Source organism: Dermacentor variabilis, chromosome 8 (genome assembly GCF_050947875.1).
Source record: "Dermacentor variabilis isolate Ectoservices chromosome 8, ASM5094787v1, whole genome shotgun sequence".
NCBI lineage: Eukaryota > Metazoa > Arthropoda > Arachnida > Ixodida > Ixodidae > Dermacentor > Dermacentor variabilis.
Window position 1 is genome coordinate 23,743,497 of NC_134575.1, and position 24,275 is coordinate 23,767,771.

Genomic DNA, 24,275 nt, shown 5'->3' on the forward strand with positions numbered 1-24,275 from the left:
CGTCACCGGGACCTGTGAATACTTCAAACACCACCGGATGTTTCCTATGCCACACGTGGACGGATGCTGTAGGTCTTCTATATTAGAGCCCTGAGATGCTTGCTTTGCTAGCCTCCTTGCTTGCTGGCATAGTGCGACGACTTTGACGGGATCGTCACGTCAGCCGGTGCGAACGGAACGGGGGCGACAATTTAGTGTTACGTGACAATTTATATTGCAGGTCTAGTCGTCTTGCGACGCCACGCTACGCCATGTTGACTTTGATTTGACCTGATAATGATGATAATCTCGAAATGTTGTGGCGCACACCCTCTAAGGGGGGCTACACAGGATTGAGGCGGCTCAAGAAAAAAACAAAAAGACTTATCAAAACAAACTTTACAAAATCAATCAATAAAGCCGAGGAAGTGAAATAAAAAAGTGAAATCGGGCAATCAGAATAGGGTGATGGAAGTTTCGTGTTTGTGTTTGAACTAAACGAATGAAGAAAGGACTACTAGGAGGAGATAAAGAAAAATAAGCGCAGTAATGTGGACTACTCAGTGGGAGTCAGAAATAAGCTTTTTTAGAAAAATTCCATGACAATTAACGCATAGATTGCTATGGGTTTGCCTTATCATTTATGATCCGAATGATAAAAACACAGGAACATTCAAGAGCCGGCCAGACTAGCGTACAAGGATTTCCGATGCCCTCCTACTGCTCAGAGAGGAGAAGCGGTGACCCGTCAGGAAATAAAATTGACTTATCTGGTCACTTATGGAACTTCTTGACGAACAAGTCCTGCCCTCATTTATCTAACTACATCTGTGTGGTAAACTACGTAAACTACATCTGTTTGCCACATCTGTGTGGTAATTACAAGTGTGCGGTAAAAAAACAAAAACCAAGATATGATCTTCCTTATTTAATTAATTCTTTTCGGCCTGTGATTACCACAATACCGTTATTGAGGGTTAACTAAGGGCACGGTAGTACTAGTCGATAAGATCAACTGCACTCATAATAACGATGGAGAGATTGACGGAAAAAAAACCTGAAATAAAATAGAAACTATAACAAGATGAAAAATTTTAGCAAGATAAGTTCGTTGAATAAAAATAGAACACAAGAGAAACGCAGTGACACAGCGAACCTCCCTATAAGCGTACTCGAAGCTTAGACTCCAAAGGAAGTATATCATAATGGGTTAAATTCGGCAATGACCGGCCATGTCAATCGAACTGTACTTGTAGATCTTGTTTGCTTACCGTCATGCCTGACGGAACGACAGTGTAGTGGTCCTGCCGTCAGACGTAGAGGCTTCATTTAGTCATCGAGTGAATGGTGACGGCGGACTGCCCGGTCCTACGTTACAAGCAAGTGCCGCGCCAGCGCGGTCACTGGCGCTGCCCGTTCCTTCGGCAAGCGTCGGCGTAACCGAGCGAACGAGCACAACGAAAGATGAGAGCGTGCGTAGTGAGGGATGAAAAAAGAAACGGCGAGAGCGAAGAGAGCGCGAGGAGGAAAACGGTGGAGGAGGGTATGATGGAGGCGTCAGAAGAGAAGCGTAGTGCCGCGAACGAAGAGCTCTGCGGCGACGATGGCTACGAGATGGCGCCAAAGTAGCGCGCACCGTCTGCATCGAAACAAGGCGCTGCATGAGCGGAAGTTGGCGGCGGCTGCTGTGAATCGCACCCACGCGTCACCTAAGCGCTTCCTCTCACGATCCCACGATTAGGGAGGCAGTCGCGCCTTAGTTGGCTGCTTTTGCAACGTGCCGCACGAGGCAGATTGTCAGCGCCAGCCCACATATCACGCACACACGAGCGCTCGGATTTCGAAATAGGAGGCATCGTAATCATCGGCGAATTTTTTTAAAGCGAAACAAGACGGTGATAACGCATGTGCCACTACAACGTCACATGCCTAGCTGGAGCACCTGATGACCTGATATATCATACAGCGCCATATCAAATCTTTCCGATCGCACGGATATGGCACATTAGAATTATGAGTACGAGAGGGTGGAAATGGTCAGGTGAAATCGTCAGTAGTTTTGTTTCTTTTTCTGGTTAGATGAAGTTGTATAGGGTGCTGTAGCTGCGAAGCACAAAGCATATTTTTCGCTTTTAAAAAAATTGGTACGACCAAGCACAGTTTCTTTTTTGAACGCGTGTCTGTGATAGTGATAACGGTATTGCCGAAAAATGGACTGCTGATTTCGCACGGAAGCGCTAGACATCTTCTGAAGAATATAACTCTAATCCATATACATTCATGGTGGTTCACTTCCGGCATTGAAAAAATGGTTACCAGGCAAACTGATATGCTTGTATCATTCAACTTTATTGCTTATGCCATAATAGATGTTCGCGCACGAGGCATAATAGTGTGTAAAAAATTAAATTATGGGGTTTTACGTGCCAAAACCACTTTCTAATTACGAGGCACGCCGTAGTGGAGGACTCCGGAAATTTTGTTCACCTGGGGTTCTTTAACGTGCACCTAAATCTAAGTACACGGGTGTTTTCGCCCCCATCGAAATGCGGCCGCCGGGGCCGGGATTCGGTCCCGCGACCTCGTGCTCAGCAGCCCAACAGCATAGCCACTGAGCAACCACGGCGGGTCAATAGTGTGTAGCCATCAACGTATAAGTAGAGCGAAGTCGCTATTGCATCGGACTTCCTGCCGAGGAAGTTTAACGTTGATGAAAACTGGCGTGTTCCTCTGTTACGTAAATTTTCTCGTCTACGATAGGGATCATTTTACTCAACTCGAAGGCCATATTTCTTGGAAAAGAGCTTTCTGTCTTTTACTTTAAGGGCGCAAGATGTCGCATGTTCCTGTGACGAAGATCTGCGATTATTTAGAAATGGGATATCGGAGATAAACTGATCGTTTTTTTTTACTTACCGAGCTTCGTAATAGTGGTGGATGGGATTATCTGCAGGTGGATTATCTACGCATTTCGCATTAATGAGCTTTTAGTGTGATAGCAAATATTTGGACACTTAAGAAGAATTTTCAGCGTCGCCGTGACGTTCAGGATATATATATATATATATATATATATATATATATATATATATATATATATATATATATATATATATATATATATATATATCTGCGAGGTATACGACGGCGCGAGATGACCTCTTGCGCCTTGGATCAACTTTATTTATGTTCACACACACACACACACACACACACACACACATATATATATATATATATATATATATATATATACAGGCGAAGCTTACACTTGTACTTTTTTGGTTAATGATCTTGGGACGCGTTTTATAATTGCAGAATTGAAATCTGCGAGTACCCAAATCACAACATTGTGCTAGAAACGTGGCACGCATAGTGCCACTTTTGAGACCCACGCATTCAAATTGTGCCATTATGTACATTGCTGTTCAAGTTAAGTATTGCGTACGGCATAGTTTTACTCTAAGGAGCTCATATATATTGCAACAGCAATGCACTTAGCTGCACATTTAAGTACCTGCTCATGCTAATTGACGCATTCGGGCATGTAATGCCCGAATGGGCCCTTAGGGTATATGAATAATAATAATAATGAATAATAATAAAAGAAGAGCGGTTGCAGCCGGAGGCTGTGGTTCGAGCACTGGCTGGCTTCAATTTTGTAATTACAGCGTGCTCTGTAAAGTCGGTGTTTAAAAAGTCAACTTTATTGCTTTTGAAATTGGGATTGATCGCGCCACTGTTGATGTACACCGCTGTTTTGAAGCTCTTATGAAGCGCTGTTTTGAATGCAGTAATTTTTCTTTCTCTCGAATCTTGAACATTGAATAATCTCAGACCGTGGTCATTCAAACACTAAGTATACGAACCCACATTATGGCGTGTGACCAAAGCGCAAGAGGGGAAAAAATACAAGTTATGGCAATGCTCTGTCCTGTTCAATTAAACGCTATTATCGAAACCATTGAGACATCGTGGGTCCCTCCTCTGAGGGATGCGACGCCATTGGGTCAGTATAGCCGAGGCTAAAACGTGTCCCACAAACGACGCTATGTTGCTGCACCGTATGTCATCAAGTGAAACAGCAAAAGTGCTTTCGCTCGAATGTCTTCTTTGCTCATCGACAGTCTAGTTTGCTGGAACATACTCTCGCAGATGTAGCGCTGTTGAACAGTGGTTAAAATCAATCACGGCTAAAATGCCACGTGCAAGCGGCCTCTAATCATTGTACAGATTGGCTGGTTTGTCCGCATACATGAAGAGTGGGCTGGTTCGCGAAATAAAAGCGCCTTCGTGTCAGTTTTCGCAAGCCAAAATTTATTATCAACCTGTACAAGTTTATTTTCCTTTCAACAACATACTCGCGCAACAATACATTAGTTTTCCCGACGGAGCTGAGCGCGCCGCTCACTTCTTCTTCCTCCTGCGAAGCAACTCGACGTACTTCACCTCCCAGCCGGGCTCCTCGTCGAGGCCGTTGCCGTACGAGATGGTCTGGCCCAGACCGAGACCAGAAGCGAAGAGCTTCTGGTAACTGAGATCGAAAGCCAGCGGGTCTACAACAGCCGCGGCGGGAGCAGCGTGGTGGAAGACGGCTGCTGCAGGAGCGGCGTGGTGGACCACTGCGCCGGCCGGAGCGGCGTGATGGACTACTGCGTGCTGCTGTTGGACCACTGTCACCGGAGCTGCCTGCTGGACGACGGCCGCCGGAGCGTGGTGTACGAGCGTCTTGACGTGAGGAACGGCAGCGGGAGCCTGCAGCAGGGCTGGAGCTCCGAAGGTGTGTCCGAAACCCAAACCGGCGCCAAAAGTGGCCAGTGGAGCGGACAGGGCAGCAGTCTTGTAAGCGACGACCTGGGGAGCCGCGGCGACTGCAGGCGCGGCAAGGTGGTGGACCAAAGCTGGCGCCGGAGCGTGGGCGACGGCGACGGCAGGGGCAGCTGGAGCAGCGAAGGTTGGAGCAGCGGGGACAATGTGCTTCACATGGTGGACGGCCGGAGTGGCGTGGTGGAGCACCGAAGTAGCCGGGCTGGCGAAGGTGTGACCGAAACCCAGACCAGCTCCGAACGTCGCTAGTGGAGCTGCTAGCGCGGCTTGGCGGTAGGCAACTACACTGGGCGCTGCCTGAACGTGCTGGACTACGGGGGCGTGTTGGACGAAGGCGGCTGGGGCAGCGGCGTGTACTTGCTGGACCACGGGAGCATGTTGAAAGACAGCTGCAGGTGCGGCAGCTGGAGCAGAGAAGATGTGCTTGACATGAGGTACCGCGGGAGCAGCGAGTGTGTGGCCCAAACCGAGACCGGCTCCGAACGTGGAGAGGGGAGCGCCCAGGGCAGCAGTGCGGTAAGCGACTAGGTTGGCTGCTGGAGCGGCGTGGACTAGGGCGGGAGCTGCAGCGAATGCTGGCGCAGCAGCGACGGCCGGGGCGGATACAAACTGCTTCACGTGGTGAACGACAGGAGCAGGAGCGACTGCTGGTCCAGCGAACACGGCGGGTGCTGGAGCCACAGCTGGAGCGGAAACGAAGTGCTTAACGTGAGGAACGGCAGCTGCGACGGCAGGGGCTTGGTGGACCAGAGCTGACGCAGGAGCGAACGTGTGTCCAAAGCCGAGTCCTGCACCGAAAGTGGCCAGTGGAGCTGTCAGGGCAGCACTGCGGTATGCAAGAGCCGGAGCGGTGTGCTGAACCACGGCTGGAGCGGCGTGATGGACGATCGTTGGAGCAGCTGCTACTGCGACGCGGGGCGCAGCGAAAACTGGGGCATGGTGGAAGAAACTTGGAGCCGGCGCTGGAGCCGATACAAATTGCTTTACGTGCACGGGAGCTGGCGCTGCCGCAAATGCAGGTGCGGCAAGAGTATGGCCGAAGCCGAGTCCAGCTCCGAATGTTGCCAAAGGAGCGGCGAGAGCAGCGGTACGGTAGGCGACGGCGGGAGCAGCGTGGTGCACAACCGGAGCAGCAGCGGCTACCGTGATGCGTGGGACGTTAAACACAGGTGCCGCTGGGGCGTGGTGAACAAAAGATGGAGCAGGAGCGGCGACGACCTGCCTCACAAGTGGAGCGTGGTGGACTACAGCCGCGGTAGGTGCAGGAGCACTGACGAAATGCTTAACGTGAACCGGAGCCTGCGCGAAGAAGGGCGGAGCGGGTGCAGCAAGAGTGTGGCCAAGACCGAGTCCAGCGCCGAACATCGCCAGCGGTGCCGCTAGAGCAGCAGTACGGTAAGCAACGACAGGATCCGCGTGGTGGACTAGTGTGGCCGCCGGCGCGGGAGCAGCAACAGTCAACTGTGGAGCAGCGTGATGGACCACGGCCGGTGCGGGAGCAGAGACGAATTGCTTAACATGCAAAGGCGCGGGAGCAGCAACGGCGAATTGTGGAGCGGCGTGATGGACCACGGCCGGTGCGGGAGCAGACACGAATTGCTTAACATGCAAATGCGCGGGAGCAGCAATGGCGAACTGTGGAGCAGCGTGATGGACCACGGCTGGCGCTGGAGCAGACACGAATTGCTTAACGTGCACAGGCGCTGGAGCAGCAAAAGCTGGAGCGCCAAAAGTATGACCGAATCCCAGACCCGCTCCAAAGGTCGCCACTGGAGCGGCAAGGGCAGCAGTGCGATAAGCAACGACAGGATCCGCGTGGTGGACTAGTGTGGCCGCCGGCGCGGGAGCACCAACGGTCAACTGTGGAGCGGCGTGATGGACCACGGCCGGTGCGGGAGCAGACACGAATTGCTTAACATGCAAAGGCGCGGGAGCAGCAACGGCGAACTGTGGAGCGGTGTGATGGACCACGGCCGGTGCGGGAGCAGACACGAATTGCTTAACGTGCACAGGCGCTGGAGCAGCAAAAGCTGGAGCTCCAAAAGTATGACCGAATCCCAGACCCGCTCCAAAGGTTGCAACTGGAGCGGCAAGCGCAGCAGTGCGGTAGGCAACCGCGGGAGCGGCATGATGGACAACAGCCGGGGCTGGTGCGGCCACTGTGACACGCGGAGCCGCGAACACAGGCGCGGCTGGGGCTGCTACAGCGAAGCGTGGCGCTGCGAACGCTGGCGCGGCGTGGTGAACAACCGTAGCTGCGGGAGCGGACACAAACTGTTTAACGTGCACGGGCGCTGGAGCAGCAAAAGCTGGAGCAGCGAGTGTGTGGCCGAAGCCAAGACCCGCTCCAAAGGTTGCTACTGGAGCGGCAAGGGCAGCAGTGCGGTAGGCAACCGCGGGAGCGGCATGATGGACAACAGCCGGTGCTGGTGCGGCCACCGTTACACGCGGAGCGGCGAATACAGGCGCGGCTGGGGCAGCTACGGCGAAGCGCGGCGCTGCGAACGCTGGCGCCGCGTGGTGAACAACCGTTGGTGCGGGAGCGGACACGAACTGTTTAAAGTGGACGGGCGCTGGGGCAGCAAACGCTGGTGCAGCGAGTGTGTGGCCGAAGCCAAGACCAGCTCCGAAGGTCGCTACCGGAGCGGCAAGGGCAGCAGTGCGGTAAGCAACCGCGGGAGCGGCATGATGGACAACAGCCGGTGCTGGTGCGGCCACCGTTACACGCGGAGCGGCGAATACAGGCGCGGCTGGGGCAGCTACAGTGAAGCGTGGCGCTGCGAACGCTGGCGAGGCGTGGTGAACAACCGTCGGTGCGGGAGCGGACACAAACTGTTTAATGTGGACGGGCGCTGGGGCAGCAAATGCTGGAGCAGCGAGTGTATGGCCGAAGCCAAGACCAGCTCCGAAGGTCGCTACCGGAGCGGCAAGGGCAGCAGTGCGGTAAGCAACCGCGGGAGCGGCATGATGGACAACAGCCGGTGCTGGTGCGGCCACCGTTACACGCGGAGCGGCGTATACAGGCGCGGCTGGGGCAGCTACAGCGAAGCGTGGCGCTGCGAACGCTGGCGCGGCGTGGTGAACAACCGTTGGTGCGGGGGCGGACACAAACTGTTTAAAGTGGACGGGCGCTGGGGCAGCAAACGCTGGTGCAGCAAGTGTGTGGCCGAAGCCAAGACCAGCTCCGAAGGTCGCTACCGGAGCGGCAAGGGCAGCAGTGCGGTAAGCAACCGCGGGAGCGGCATGATGGACAACAGCCGGTGCTGGTGCGGCCACCGTTACGCGCGGAGCGGCGAATACAGGCGCGGCTGGGGCAGCTACAGCGAAGCGTGGCGCTGCGAACGCTGGCGCGGTGTGGTGAACAACCGTTGGTGCGGGAGCGGACACAAACTGTTTAAAGTGGACGGGCGCTGGGGCAGCAAACGCTGGTGCAGCGAGTGTGTGGCCGAAGCCAAGACCAGCTCCGAAGGTCGCTACCGGAGCGGCAAGGGCAGCAGTGCGGTAAGCAACCGCGGGAGCGGCATGATGGACAACAGCCGGCGCTGGTGCGGCCACCGTTACACGCGGAGCGGCGAATACAGGCGCGGCTGGGGCAGCTACAGCGAAGCGTGGCGCTGCGAACGCTGGCGCGGCGTGGTGAACAACCGTTGGTGCGGGAGCGGACACAAACTGTTTAAAGTGGACGGGCGCAGGGGCAGCAAACGCTGGTGCAGCAAGTGTGTGGCCGAAGCCAAGACCAGCTCCGAAAGTCGCTACCGGAGCGGCAAGGGCAGCAGTGCGGTAAGCAACCGCGGGAGCGGCATGATGGACAACAGCCGGTGCTGGTGCGGCCACCGTTACACGCGGAGCGGCGTATACAGGCGCGGCTGGGGCAGCTACAGCGAAGCGTGGCGCTGCGAACGCTGGCGCGGCGTGGTGAACAACCGTTGGTGCGGGGGCGGACACAAACTGTTTAAAGTGGACGGGCGCTGGGGCAGCAAACGCTGGTGCAGTAAGTGTGTGGCCGAAGCCAAGACCAGCTCCGAAGGTCGCTACCGGAGCGGCAAGGGCAGCAGTGCGGTAAGCAACCGCGGGAGCGGCATGATGGACAACAGCCGGTGCTGGTGCGGCCACCGTTACACGCGGAGCGGCGTATACAGGCGCGGCTGGGGCAGCTACAGCGAAGCGTGGCGCTGCGAACGCTGGCGCGGCGTGGTGAACAACCGTTGGTGCGGGGGCGGACACAAACTGTTTAAAGTGGACGGGCGCAGGGGCAGCAAACGCTGGTGCAGCAAGTGTGTGGCCGAAGCCAAGACCAGCTCCGAAGGTCGCTACCGGAGCGGCAAGGGCAGCAGTGCGGTAAGCAACCGCGGGAGCGCCATGATGGACAACAGCCGGTGCTGGTGCAGCCAGCGTTACACGCGGAGCGGCGTATACAGGCGCGGCTGGGGCAGCTACAGCGAAGCGTGGCGCTGCGAACGCTGGCGCGGCGTGGTGAACAAACGTAGGTGCGGGTGCGGACACAAACTGTTTAAAGTGGACGGGCGCTGGGGCAGCAAACGCTGGTGCAGCAAGTGTGTGGCCGAAGCCAAGACCAGCTCCGAAGGTCGCTACCGGAGCGGCAAGGGCAGCAGTGCGGTAAGCAACTGCGGGAGCGGCATGATGGACAACAGCCGGTGCTGGTGCAGCTACCGTGACACGCGGAGCGGCGAATACAGGCGCGGCTGGGGCAGCTACAGCGAAGCGTGGCGCTGCGAACGCTGGCGCGGCGTGGCGAACAACCGTTGTTGCGGGAGCGGACACAAACTGTTTGAAGTGGACGGGCGCTGGGGCAGCAAACGCTGGTGCAGCGAGTGTGTGGCCGAAGCCAAGACCAGCTCCGAAGGTCGCTACCGGAGCGGCGAGGGCAGCAGTACGATAAGGAACCGCGGGAGCAGCATGATGGACAACAGCCGGTGCTGGTGCGGCCACCGTGACACGCGGAGCGGCGAATACAGGCGCGGCTGGGGCAGCTACAGCGAAGCGTGGCGCTGCGAACGCTGGCGCGGCGTGGTGAACAACCGTTGGTGCTGGAGCGGACACAAACTGTTTGAAGTGGACGGGCGCTGGGGCAGCAAACGCTGGTGCAGCGAGTGTGTGGCCGAAGCCAAGACCAGCTCCGAAGGTCGCTACCGGTGCGGCAAGGGCAGCAGTACGATAAGCAACCGCGGGAGCGGCATGATGGACAACGGCCGGTGCTGGTGCGGCCACCGTGACACGCGGAGCGGCGAATACAGGCGCGGCTGGGGCAGCTACAGCGAAGCGTGGCGCTGCGAACGCTGGCGCGGGAGCGGACACAAACTGTTTAACGTGGACGGGCGCTGGGGCACCAAACGCTGGTGCAGCGAGTGTGTGGCCGAAGCCAAGACCAGCTCCGAAGGTCGCTACCGGTGCGGCAAGGGCAGCAGTACGATAAGCAACCGCGGGAGCGGCATGATGGACAACAGCCGGTGCTGGTGCGGCCACCGTGACACGCGGAGCGGCGAATACAGGCGCGGCTGGGGCAGCTACAGCGAAGCGTGGCGCTGCGAACGCTGGCGCGGCGTGGTGAACAACCGTTGGTGCGGGAGCGGACACGAAGTGTTTAACATGCACGGGTGCTGGCGCAGCAAAAGCCGGAGCAGCGAGTGTGTGACCGAAGCCAAGACCTGCTCCAAAGGTCGCCACTGGAGCAGCAAGAGCAGCACTTCGGTAAGCGACTGCGGGAGCGGCAACGCTGACGGCTGGAGCGGCTACTGGAAATCTAGGAGCGGCGAATGTTGGAGCTGCGTGATGGACGAAAGCCGGCGCTGGCGCCGACACGAACTGCTTAACATGCACAGGCGCCGGAGCAGGGAAAGCGACCTGACGGAAACCGAACGCAGGAGCTGGAGCCGCTGCAACGGTCACGCGAGGAGCGCTAAAGACTGGCGCAGCCTGTTGAACGATTGCCGGAGCTGGCGCAGGGACGATGTGCTTGACGTGCACAGGCGCTTGCTGAACGAAGGTCTGGGCCGGTGCTGGTACGGCGAACTGCCTTACGGCTGGTGCCGGTTGAACGAAGGTCGCGGGAGCTGGGGCGGAGAATATCTGTTTGACGTGTACAGGAGCTTGGTGGACGACTGCCGGAGCCGGAGCAGCAACGGCAACCTGTCGGTAGACTGGTGCTTGCTGGACGAACGTTGGCGCAGGTGCCGCGACTGCGACCTGTCTCACGACGGGCGCCTGCTGTACAAAAGTGGGCGCAGGGGCCGATACGAAGTGCTTGACGTGCACGGGGGCCTGCTGGATGACTGCCGGCGCTGGCGCAGCGGCAACGAACTGTCTCAGCTGAACGGGCGCGGCGGCGGGAACAATGTGCTTCACGTGTATTCCACCTCCCGGCCCGGGTCCGACCAGGGTCTGTCCCACGGCTGGCACGGGTGCTTGTGCGGCGTAGGACACCGGCTGCGCTACACTGAATCTAACCGGAGCCGACTGGACGAACGACGGCCGAACTTGAGCCACGGCAGGGCCATGGCTGACGAATGTCGCCGTCGGTGCGGCGCCCCCAAGTAGGCCTCGGAAGGCGACCGGTGCCGCCTGCTGGTAAGCGAAGTTTGCAGCGGGCGCGGCGGCTACCGTCACGGTAGGCCGTGATACTGCGACGGGCGCTGCCTGCTGCACGAACGTGGCTGCCGGGGCAGGCCTGTATGCGAGGTTTGCCGGGTAGGCTGTGCCGACGGCTACTCCGGTGGGCGCGGCGGGCTGGAGGATGGCGGCGCCACCCCCGTGGAGGAATCCTGCGAAGGCGCTGCTGGCCAGGCCCAAGAGTACGATGATGCACTGCGCAGAAGATTACGCAGTATTTGCATTGTGCGGGCACCGCATCTTAGACCACAGCAGCTATTGAAACATGCCAGCCATTGCGCGCGTGTACCTGTGAATTCTATACTCTGGACACGACGAGACCAACTTTCTAGCGGGCCTGTGTGCTATGTAAACCAAATAATCATAACCGCATTTAGATTGGCGGCTTACGCAGCCCCTCTTATGAGCTCATATTCAAAGCACGTTACAGGTTTTCATCTGTTCTTACTAAATGATGGCTACAGACTCCAACACAACTCGACATTAGTGCAGGATGTTGCAGAAAATGCATTAGAAGTTTATAAAACATTTGTAATATGTAATAATTGTCTAACTTACAATGTATTGCATTTATAACAAGCACAGCTACATTTGAAAATGATTCGAGGCAGTAATTAAACAAGGAGTTATGGAAATTATGCCAATGTCCTAGATGCAATGCATCTCTCGCTTTCCGATTTTGAGCATGGTGGCGACGTTTCTCATCTTTGGAACGAGTTCCAGAAATTAGTGTCATCATGCATTGACAGGTTTGTTCCTTTGCGTAGAAAGATTACAAAGCGTCGGAACCCATGGATTAGTCGGGACATAATCCATCTAAAGTGGCGTATTAAACGAAAAGGAAGGGTAAAACTACGTCAGCATTAACCGCCCTTCAAGAACGGCTGGTTACTAAATTAAAGCTTGCGCGTAGTAAATCTTATGGCGAAACTCTTACAGCTTTCTTTAAGGAATCTCCTGAGAAATTCTGGCGCTACTTGTCAGGTTCCCAACCGTGTGTGAATTATCTAAAGATTAATGGTAACATGTGTACAAACCTTACTTTAATTGTAAATGAATTTAGCACTACTTTTCACCAAGCGTTTACAAGACCAAATGTTCAATATTTACGAACGCAATACTTTAACTCACCGCCCGTTGCAAACTGAATGCCTGACCTAGTTCTTGGTCGCGAAGGAATACTTTCTCTTCTTTTAAATGTAAAAATGAAAGCGTTAAGCGGCGCTGACGGCATACCGAATGCCTTCCTTGTACGGTACTCAGAGATTGTGTACCATTTACTTTATGAACTGTTTAACGCATCACTCAATCACAGCTCCTTACTCGCGGATTGGCTCACGACAAGAGTAGTTCCAATATTTAAATCGGCAAATAGGCTCGAAGCTTGTAACTACAGACCAATTTCTCTAATAAGCACATGCTGTAAATTGGTTGAAGATGTAATACCTCACCATATGTCTCAGCACCTTGAATAAAAAAATTATTCGTTGAGTATCAGCATGGTTTCCGGAAGACTGTCTCAACAATTACACAATTAATTTCGGTTATACATGATTTTGCTTCAGCCCTAGATAATCGCAGGTAGATAGATGCGGTTTTTCTTGACGTGTCAAGGGCTTTTGATCGTGTGCCACACACTTTACTCACTGACAGATTAAGGAATCCCGGGCTTCCTGAGAGATTGATATTGTGCGTGCAGGCTTGTCTGAATAATCGCTCACAGTTTGTGGAGTGTGTGGGTGTTGGGTCTGCTGATCTGCCGGTATTCCCTGGGGATCCACAAGGTTCCGTGCTAGGTCCTCTGTTGTTTTTAATTTATATAAACAGCATTGCTTCTAACATTGACCATTCTGTTACAGTAAAATCTTCGCTGACGACTGCGTGATGTATAGTGTTGTCAATAGCTCCTCTTGCCAAACACTACTGAAGAATAGCCTGTGTAAGTTCGCGGACTGATGCGAACGAAACGGTATGCAAATCAATTTTGATAAAAAAGTTGCTATGAAAATAACCACAAAGAAAAAGCCACTGTCTCATACGTGCCACATTGCTAATAAAACTATTCAATCAGTAACGTCTGTCAAATATCTAGGACTAACTATCACAAGCAACTTAATATGGGACAAACTTTTGAAGAACATTTGTACAACAGCGTTTAATAAAATTTGCTTTTTGCGCAGGAAATTAAAGGACTCACCGTCAAGTGTTCAACTTGAGGTATACCGCACTATGGTTCGACCAGTCCTTGAGTACGCTTCCGCAGTATGGAACACATACTACGTTAAAGATATTGCACAAGTAGAACGAATTCAGCGCCTCGCTGCTCGATTTATTGTATCTGACTATCGGTCTTCTTCATCTGTTACTGACAGGTTGCTGCGACTGAATCTGGAACCCCTCCGTGTCCGCCGAAAGATTGCGAGACTAAAAATGCTTTATTTCATCTATCAGAACAATATCGGTATGCCGCGCGAAACTTATCTTTCCTGCGCACAACACAGGTTTTCTAGAATTAATCACTCGAATCTTATCCGCCCGTACTTTGCGAGGACGAAGATGTTTCAGAAATCTGTTTTTTGCGCTCACAATTGAAGAGTGGAATTGTCTGCCAGCGTCTCTTGTTGATTGTGCGAATGTAGATTCCTTTGTGAAATCTTTGTCATTGCACTTAATTTAAACCTCTCCTGCTACGGCAGCATTGCTGCCTGCAGTATTTTTAAATAAATAAATAAATAAATAAATAAATAAATAAATAAATAAATAAATGCATTTCAACCAAATGAGCTTTGCGAGTGTTACCAATTCCAGACTTGAAATCCTTCGTCGTAGTAGTTTATAATCATTTCCAGGCATGCGACAAGTCGGCGTTGCTGGTTTACGCTACTTAGTGAATGCCAGCCAATGTTACTTTGGACACCGAAACTACCGAAGGATGGAACTGTTACGCCCTCACCAGGTGCCCACGAATGATGTAACTGTTTAGCCTCCCTGTCTCTCGCCTGAATCTTTCTCGACGGCGAGGCATAAACATTCACGTCATTCATTGCCATTTGCTAAAAGCGATACAGCTGCGTTCTTCGGCAGTTCAGTTTTGTTACCCTAGGTGACACTGGCTGAAATTCAGTGAACTGCATAAATCAGAAGCATGACATATTTTTCATGTCTCCAATGGTTACGAACGCCTCGAATGACAAGTTTCAAACCTCACATCAGGACCAATCTTGTTGCCTTTTCGGTCAAAAAGTTATTCACTGTAATTTCCATACTAGTTTGTAAAATTCGGATTTCGAGTTAATATATCTGTATGCTTTCGTGGTAAATAGGATCACGAGGAAATCGTTTAGTTATCGCGTATTCTTTGCAATTTCTTCATTAGGTCCTTTGTTACATTGACGAGCTTACCTACTGGTTGCCTTGCTCCCGTACCTCTCACTTTAATTGCAACTTCTGATATCAGCCTAGTTACTTTTTCATTAATTACCTCTACTGTGTCTTTATCTTCCTGTCCTAAAGCTGCATCTTTGTTTGCGAACACCAGCGCAAATACGTTTGTTTTTACCCACACTGCATCTTGGCTGGCCTGTTTCTTATTGATCATTTTGTTCTTTCGCTCTTAAACTTCAGTTCAATAATATTCCTCACTAACCTATGATCACTACTCTTTACCCTACCTAACACTTCTACACGCGGCACTATGCTGGGACCGGGATAGTGTGTGAAACCTATTTAATTTCTTGTTTCTCCATCGGGGCATTTCCCGGTGCACTTCCTCTTACTGCGCTTCCTGAAGAAGGTATTCATTATTCGGAGTCTACTTTTTTCCTCGAATTCTACCAACATCTTTCCTCTACTCTTCCTAGAATCGATGCCGTGGTTGCCAGTCGCTTGTTTCCCAGCCTGCTTTTTCACCACTTTTGCACTGAAGTTGTCCATGAGTTCAGTATACTGTTGTTGCACCTTTATCACTGATAACTCGACATCTTCATCAAGCTGTTATATTTATTCATCACTATGAATGGAGGTTGGAGAGTAGGCTTGTACTACCCATTTAATCTATATCTCCCATCAGTCAGCGGAATGTAACACCATTAACACCGCCATGTTCTGCCAGCCTTTCCTTCGACCAAGCAGCGCAACTGAGACTGAACAAGATTTAATGTGAGTGTAACTTAGCTAGCCTCTCCATTGTGCTGAGTGGTTGGCATGTTTGTATTATTAGAAATAATAATGCTTTGTCACATAAACACGTTTAATTGAACGCGATATATGCTGCGCGCGCTCCAGCTTGTCACGCGACGTCACTAAAACCGCGGTAGCTCCCCATCTGATATGACGTGCAAGCACTGATTATGCATGAATAGACCAAATAAAAGAAAAATAATCATTTTTGATTCGGTGACTTTTCGCCAATAGCCCTCTGCTATTGGTCAAAAGTTTTGGGGCTGCGCCCACTTTGCCTGTCGGTCACACGACCTCACAATACCACGAAAACTCACCGCGTTAAAATCCCGTATACGTGTTAACAACGCATTAATATGCCGAAGAAAACTGAAGTTTACAGCGAAGTTGTATACCTCTACCGTCCAAGGAAATTTACGTGTCGTAAGAAAAATGCTCCTCACACCTGGGCCGATCCCGTAGACAGTGCAATGCCGGGCCGACCCATTGCGGAGGTGGAGCAGGCGTTAAGCACTCACCATGCATGGACCAATACCGAAGGTAGTGCAATACCGCGACTACCCGCGGCGGAGGTGAAGCGGGCATTAAGCACTCCCCATACGTGGGCCGATCCTGAAGATAGTGCAATGCCGAGCCGACCCACGGTGGAGGTGAAGCAGGCGTTAAGCATTCCCCATACGTGGGCCGATCCTGAAGATAGTGCAATGCCGGGTCGACCCGCGGCGGAGGTTTAGCAGGCGTTACTCACTCCCCATACGTGGGCCGATCCCGAAGATAGTGCAATGCCGGGTCGACCCCCGGCGGAGGTTTAGCAGGCGTTAATCACTCCCCATACGTGGGCCGATCCCGAAGATAGTGCGATGCCGGGTCGACCCGCGGTGGAGGTTTAGCAGGCGTTAATCACTCCCCATACGTGGGCCGATCCCGAAGATAGTGCAATGCCGGGTCGACCCCCGGCGGAGGTGCAGTTCGCCATTATGGGCCCACATAGACAGCTCCGCTGGTCATCCTCCTTCACAGAGTGGAAGGGCACTGAGATTTTTTTTCTGAATAGCCGGAGACTGCCCCGTTCTGACAAGAATAGAAGATGGCTTTCCGCCAATCGCTCATGCACTTGCTATTCGCACCTGCCAGAGAGCATGCATTAATTTGCGTACAATAAACTTTTTGTTGCCTGTCAGTGTGACGTTATCGAGTCCTTTTGGCACGGATACGACATCATTTTGCCAACTTTGCTGAGAATACGCTCAAGCGGCATTCTTAACATTCCATTGCACGCCACCACGACTTTCGACCAGCCACTGCAAGCAAAGTAAGGGGAAGCTGACCAATCGCTGACGCCAGTACCACGCTCCTCATCTGGTTATCTGTTGTCACTGCACTAGCTCTGCGCCGTCCTAACCCTCTCCAGATGAGCGTGCTCCTCGCCTCTTGTCAGCCAATCAGATAAGAAAAACCGCTCAATGCATGCAATTTTATTCGTTTGGAAAGCATACTAAGGTGACCTCTTGTAAACGAGGAGGGCGTTTAATTGGGCTGTTCGGACAACGCCGCGCGTCACCACCTAATGCTTGTGTCGGCGGTTACGTAAATTCGACGGCGGGGATTAAAAACAGATTGGAATAATGTTATGTTAATAGGGTCCAAAGTCAAAACGTTGTCAAAACGTTGTCTAACCTGGGGTTTGCCTATCTCTCACACTGTTTTCTCACACTGTTTTCTCACACTGTTTTCTCACACACTTTCTATTGTTTAGTTGGCATGTACTAAAGGTAGGAGGGAGAGGTTTGGGAAGACATATCCTAGCACGCAATTTAAGACGAAGGAATATTATATGGCCTTTGGAAGAGATCGTGAAGCCAATTCGTTGTATCTAAATGACTGTAAGGATGACTGTTAAAAGCTTTTCATGGGACTGGAGATGCATCTGTTGTACTTCCTGATTGTACACGTGCCAACACATATTAACTTCAGGCTCAGCGTATCTGTGTACCATTGGTGTCTGTACATTATTTAACGGTGGCTGGCTTGAACTCGGATGAAGTCTCAGCTAAGCTACAACGTTCGATAAGAGGCTCAAATGTGCTCGGAGAAGCCAAGCTCTCTGTGCGAGATGTCGGCAAAGACGTTAATGCCAGCGATTGTTGCAATTATCCATTCTTCATTGGGCTACGTATTATTTGTCGTTGTAGTAGATTACCCTTCGGGAAATGTTCTTTTTTCTCATTTACTTCTTTGTCGTCGTTACGCCATATGAAAGAATGGTAAGCCGATATTTACTGTTTCTAGTTCAATTGACGCCGCAGCACCGACTACGCTTAGAGACACGCTACGCTTTCTCTTTCTGAAGTGCAGTTCTTAGGCACCCGTTCCTGCTTTGAGCGTCGGCGTCCCTCGGCGTAACCGAGCGAACGAGCTCAGCGAAGGATGAAAGAGCGAATACGGAGCGCAGAGGAAGATGAAGGACGGCGACAGCGAAGAGAACGTGAGGATGAAAGAGGAGGAGGAGAGCATGGCTAAAGTGTGAGGAGGAAAGCGGAGTGCCACACGAGACGTGCTCAACGGCGGCGACCAGGCATGTGGTGAGCGCGTCCACGCATATCATATATGGAAACGAAGCACTGGCGTGGGCTTCGGAACCTGTGTGCTTTGGCGGCTTAGCCTGCTGCTCCACCGCCAGAGAATGTGCACCGCGCGGGCAGCGCGTTCCCGTGTTCACGCTTTCTTTCTGAACAAGGAGCGACGCAACCGGTGGAAATGCTTCGTCAGCCGCTGCTTGCAAACGCGCTGACCGAGCAGAGGCACAGCTATGCCGCCGAGAGGACCTTATCGTTCAAAATCAAATTCTTTGCCATAATTTGTCGCGAATTGAAGTACTTTAACAGCTGCTCTCCAAAGTTACATTATGGAGTGCCGTAATCGTCGGGGAATATTGATAATTTTTTGTTGACCTCGCGGACGCCTCGGCCTTTTGCCACCGGATACTAGAGAGCCAATTTACTGCTCAAGTGGACAACACCAGTGAAAGATACAAAGTAACTGTGAATGTGTACGATCGGACAAAGGCTGAGACAGTTTCTCAACTGCAACCTACGGAACCTATCCGAGCCTATTGTTTTCATTGACCACTTCTTCCAATTAGTATATAGATCGTATTGCCCAAATCAATATTGTTCTGTCGTAAGGCAGAGGAGGTGACATGATTGGTGAAGATGCAGTCTTACTATTTGCTCAAGAGTTTCGAAGCCTATCTGAGGTTTGCCAGGATAATTGCCGTCCTGACATTTGCTGGCAAGATATGTGACACCTAGAAAGCAAAAATTAGATGTGCACTATTTCCCGAAGACTCGTAGCTCTCAGCCATATAGTTGTAGGCTAATTGTGACGTTGTAGCCTGGCTGTATATGGGCACATGAAGCAAGTGCGGTTAAGAATTTCCGCCCACCTTGGAAGAGCACCATCTTTCATTTGTGCATTGTTTAATAAATAACAGTCGACTCTATATGAATTACCGCAATTGCTGGATGGCTACTACTCCTATAAGGGCCTGTAACTATTGAGAAGTGTGAACGCGAATGCAAAGGGGTCGGGACATCAGCGTTGCCTCTTGAAAACAGGAGTGAGCTATAGGCTTTCTTGATACGCAGATTTTGCCAAAAGAATCGAGAGCTCTTCGAACCACTGAATGAAACAAACGATGAAAGGTGGAAGTTCTATGAGTGGCGAAGAAGTAGCTCCTGTTGCACTGAAAGCTTTTCGGCAGCATATTAGGTTAGAAGAATCCGCTCGCGAACAAGTTGGTACATCTTCTTGAAATGTACAAAATTTGTGCAGCGCAATAAAGAACGGAGACAGGAAAGGAACACAGAAACGAGATGGACGGGAGCTGTGGATTTCAGCGGCGTCGATCAAAAGAGTGAGTGGAATTGGCTGACGGGTGAAATATTGTAGGTCGCCCAAAAGAAACTGTCGTTTCGCGTCCGTCGTCACAACAAAGCACCGTAAAGGTTGTCACACCGCTCTTGTTCTTCAGGGATCCATGTCGGCCGAACAAATGAAGCCACAGCCACGGAGTGAACAAATGAAACCACGGAACCAGTGATCCGGCGAGGGGACTTGTATTCCTGAAGAAGATAAGCCCTCTTGCCGAATCGTTGATTCCATACTGAGACTTCTCTTGTTTGTCTACTGTTGATCATTTCAAATCTCCATCTTCCTGACCACTTTCTTGAGCTTTAGTAATTCCCGTTCTTTCCCCGTTTCTATTCAGACACAAGCTACCACTCGGTGATCGCCTTGAGCGATCGAACGCAGCATGCCGATGGAAACATTAGTGAAAGAGAGAAGAGATACAATGCTTCGATACGCATCATCGGCCAAGTATCGTGTGGGTTTCATATACTAAGGCCTGGTCAAGAGCCTGCCTAGCTTGTCCATCGCTAAAAACGAAGAAAGTTGATTTCAAGGGAACCGCTGCACGAAAGAAGGGTTCCGGAGTCTTTTGAACATTATGTATATAACCAAGGTTATTTGTTAATCAATTTCTTTTGATGTTCGTCTTAGTCGGGAACAGGCCTGCAGGTACAGCAGCTCTGGGCACACGCCCAGTCCCATAACGGAGCAGCTACTATCAGAGCAAATGTCTTGTCAAGGGCTTGGTCACCTGGGTCGCAGTATTACAGCAGCTTCATATGGCTGAGGTGCATTGCTGGCACCGGCCTAAAGCTTAGAGAAGAAAAGCTGCCGGTACCCTGTCGGCACGTCACCCGTTTTAACAGTCTACCATGTGCCATCGGTGTTCGCAAGACGTCTGCACTTTTCTTTCAGAGCCAACGTACAACTACCACTCAGAGAAAAAGGAAGCACACCGGACTGCAAAGCAACTCGCCCGTTACGCCGCGAGTAATCGAAACTAGCACAGGGTTATTCTGACATCAAGGCATGGTGCGCGCATCGGGAGCCGAGCCGAGGGAGTCGCTGGTCTCACTGAAGACGATGACGCAGAGTAATCCATCAGGGTCCCAGAACCGCTGGATCACGGACCGCGTCTTCGGAAAGCGACGTGTAGCCGGTTTCGCGGCGCACCGTCGCACATGGCAGTGCCATCGAGAACTACGGCAGCGTCGCGCGGGGCGTGTCCCGGTACTCACGAGGGCCTGCATCCTGAAGTGTGGTGGCTGGTCCCCCCTCGTCCCAACCGTTGTGGCACTTTTCGAACGGATGGCCTCTGATCCTTGGCGCCCCTTCACTTTTATATACCGGCTCGAAAATCAGTCTCCGCGATCGCTGCTCCTCTCCTGTGCCTCGCGCGTGGAACGCCTCGACGAGCGTTACGAAGTAAGAGGATCTACGGGGCTTCGAAACAACGTCTCTTCTTCTGCCGCCACCCTCCCACACAACACAAATCCGCGCCTGCCCCTTCTCCACCTCCTCTCCTCCTCTGTGCCCCTCCTTTCATGGCGAAGGAACGACGATGTCTCGGAAACGATCGCCGGCGACGAAAAGTTTGTCGCATCGTCCTCAACATCGCGGGCGCGCGGAGACGTCGCAAGGAGTGCGCGAAGCCCCCCCACCCCCACCCCCGCTAGGCCCGATGCCGCCGGCGGCTAATCCGATGAGCGCGAGGTATACTGTAAAGATAAGCCGCGGCTCGTGGAGAGATCTTTCTCCCCGCACGGCGACTCCCTTGGCTTCAAGGAGTCACGAGCGGCGGGAACACGACGCGACGTCGCGGGACTTAATTGGCGTTTGCAGGAGGACAACCTCACCCTCTCTCCTCGCCTTTACGTCTTGAAGGGTCCCGCACAAGTGAACAGATGCGTCGAGAATCCCACCCTCTAAACGGTGCTGTATTGGTTCGAAGAAGAGGCCGTATTTCGGCGTAATTCGAATTCAGTTCAGATGAGATCGTGTGTGGGCTGTACACCGTAAGGCAAGGGAAGGCTGTGTTTTTCTCGGTCGGAAGAAGGTATACAACGGATCTTTATGCTCGCCCCTACCTTCGAACCCTTGCTTGCTGCGGTGGAGAGGTGTTACTGAAGCGAGCGGGGAGAGGGTTGTAGAGGGAGATGGAAAGCAGGCTAACAACCTCGACGCGGCAACGACCTTGGCTCTAAAGCAGAATCGGGGTTAAAGAGCGCCCGGAAAGAAAGTGAAAACTTCTTCACATTCTAACACCAACAACACCGTCCGGGAGAATCCCTACCTCTGGTGCCTCCGCAACCACAGATGTCCGATTACGTGTCTCAGAGCGTGAAGAGTCGTTTGCTTAAGCCTGTCAATGAACGCAATCGGCTGCCCATCAGGAACAGTACCGCCTTCGAGAATGACGATTTTCGCACTTCGTTTTTTTTCTTCAATCGATGAAATAAATCGTTTTGTACGCGCTTCACGTTTCTACCTTTTTCATCACCTTTGAGTAAACGGCCCTTTCGCAACGAGATGTGCTACAAATGGGTCGCCGTTTTGTCGATGCATTACGTTGGTCTTTGCAGCAGTACAGAAAGTCCGCTTGATTGCGTAGAGCACCGAGCTCCGAGGGCCGTTGTGAGCGCGAGTTGATGAAAAAGAAAAGTAGTGAGACGGCTTCCATTCCGATGAGAGGTTGCTGCAAGCTGGTTTTGCAGTATCTGTTACATAGGTAGCGAGTTTGCTCAGAGATAAGAATGTAGTTCGATATTGAAAAGGTTGTTGCTGTGTTCTTTTCGCTCCACTGATGTCTACATTGAAAACTAATCTTGTGCCATGGCTAACATACGAGCTACGGCCCAAGAACACGCAAATCTTAAGATATTTTATACATTATGCTTGTAGAGCGCTACTGCAGGAAATAAATTCACAAGAAGAAAATTTGGAACGAATTGAATGGACTTGGAACAAATTTTTAAACTTGCACCACTTCTAAGGTTGGTGCCGTATGCATTGAAGCAAAAAAAAGTTGCCTGAACAACAGCATATTTCGTAGCACGTTTTAGGAATGCATATCTCGAAACCGGTGTCATTCTGTGAATTCGTTCTTAGTTGTATGGGTCTGTGGGCCTGGACTGCGCGGCCCCGCAATCCAGGCCAGCTGGCCTCAGTCCTGGCCGGCCGCACCCAAGAGTGCCCAGCCATGACTTGCGCCTCTGCTCGCGCGTTTGTCGTGGTCCTTTTTCACCAATGGCTCTAATGTAAATCACGGTGGCGCTCCCATACTGCCCCTGCCTCTGCGAAGGCTATGATGGCTCTGGCCCAGGGTGACTTGCAGCGCCGGCACGGCATCCCTACCGGCGAGCAAACCTTGCAGACTGCTGTACCAAACGAGGATAGATGGAGAAACAGCATTCTAAACCTGGGTGGCTTCCCGGACGCACACCTCGCGAAGAGGCGGCAGACCAGCTTGTCGAGGTCGAGGTCGAGGACAGTTGTCGAGGTCTTGCAGGAACCCGAAGGCCCAAAACCATTCCTCGACGGACACCTGGTATGGGCTTCTCGCCGACCCAGTTCTGACTAGTGCACGCAGCAGGTCGCCACAGGGTGCAGCCGCTCGCTCACTGTCATGCCACTGCACAGAGACCGGCGCTAGGGCTACCTAAGGTGCACAGGTAACAGAAGGAGAAGATCACAGGTGATGATGATAGTAGCTGGAATGGTGTCACCGCCGTTACCATTAGCAACTGGCCTTGAGCTCCCGCGATCTCACCAAAACATCTGACACTGCTGAGCAGGTGCTCTTGAGCCGTCTGTCGATGCTTTAAGGAGGCACATCAGGCACTTTGTCCCAAATTCCGTTACATTATCTCGCCTCCCTTCCTGCCGCTCGACCTCGTTCAGCGTTTGGCAGGATAATCGCCGCCAACCATGGAACTTTACCATTGAACTTCACACCTACAGCACGACCATCTCTACCGCTGTGGTACCTGCATTCACTACAAGCCCTTCTTGTCATACCTGGCATCAAAAAGAAAACAGAGATGTCATCTTCTCGCCCTCAAACAAACCGTGCTTTCACTCCTGCGTGAGGAGCACAAGAAGACATGCACGTTTACACGGAAGGTCTGTCTCCTCCAAAAGTTCAGCTGGAGTAATGGTAATTTTCGCGAAACCTGTCACTATCCAATTCAAGACGTCTCACATTACATCATTGACAGCTGCAGAGCTCGCAGATTTCCATGTCGCTCTGGAGTTTATTAGTCACATATCATGACAGTCGAGGTTCATCTTTTGTGACTCGAAGGCAGTTCTCCAGTGTGTGCTGCCCCCTTTTAACCGCGGACCTAACGTGCGATTATTCGCAGACATCCGACTACTTCACCATCACGCAATCGAAAAGGGGCACACAATCACCTACCAGTGAATTCTGGGTCACTGCGCAACTTCGGGAAATCACAGTGCGGAGGACGCTGCCCGATCGGCCCACGATGGTGCCCATATTATACCAATACCGCTCTCGAGAACAGATGCAGCCACAACGCATCGCTCCCTCACACGCGAGCCTACGCAGACTCTGGGGAACACCAGTGAATTCGCCAACGCACGTCTCCACAGATTCGATCCACGTCTGCAACTCCGTCTTCCGCTGTGGTTACCACAAGCGGAAGCAACACTTCTATGACGCCTGTGTCTCGGTGTGGCATTAACGAACGCCTATTCCCTCCGCATTGGAATCGCCTCAAGCCCTGCTT